The sequence below is a fragment of the Hevea brasiliensis genome, chromosome 5 (genome assembly GCF_030052815.1).
Source record: "Hevea brasiliensis isolate MT/VB/25A 57/8 chromosome 5, ASM3005281v1, whole genome shotgun sequence".
Classification (NCBI taxonomy): Eukaryota; Viridiplantae; Streptophyta; class Magnoliopsida; order Malpighiales; family Euphorbiaceae; genus Hevea; species Hevea brasiliensis.
This window is the reverse complement of record NC_079497.1, coordinates 4684407-4684951: the sequence shown is the minus strand read 5'-3', so window position 1 is coordinate 4684951 and position 545 is coordinate 4684407. Positions and strand designations below refer to the sequence as shown.

Below are 545 nucleotides of genomic sequence, written 5' to 3'. Positions count from 1 at the left end.
GTAGCATAAAAAGGATTATCAACTGGTTTCTGATTGTAATTCCCAATAAAATCAACTTGCTCATTTCCAAACTCTTGCCCATAGGAAGGAAAATCATTGATACAATGCATATTTCCTGCACCAACATCTTCTGTATGACTAGATCCTCTAATTGACGAGTCAACCTTCATGCTTAACTTATCCATTTTTCTCGTCAAAGCATCAAATTTGGCATTGAACATACTCATGGCATCTAATTCATATACACCAGCTGGTGGCTTCTTCATTTCATTTCTTTCACAGCTCCATTGATAATTATTGTAAGCAATTTTATCCAATGTTGAATAAGCTTCATCTTCTGACTTCTCCATAAGATCACCTCCTAAAGATGCATCAATTATACTTCTAATTGCTGGAGAAACACCATTGTAGAAATGTTGAACCAGCATCCATCTAGTGATTCCATGATGTGGACATCTCCTTTGAAGATCCTTGTATCTCTCCCATGCTTCATAGAGACTCTCATCATCCCTTGGTCTGAAAGAAGTTAATTCATTTCTCAATTT

At 36.1% G+C, this 545-nt stretch overlaps 1 non-coding gene across 1 annotated transcript; it reads left to right on the top strand.

The window, feature by feature from the left end:
• Positions 1–438: 438 nt before the first annotated feature.
• On the top strand, positions 439–545 carry LOC131180541 (small nucleolar RNA R71). The gene has a single exon (XR_009149308.1). It is a non-coding gene; the product is annotated as a small nucleolar RNA R71 (small nucleolar RNA).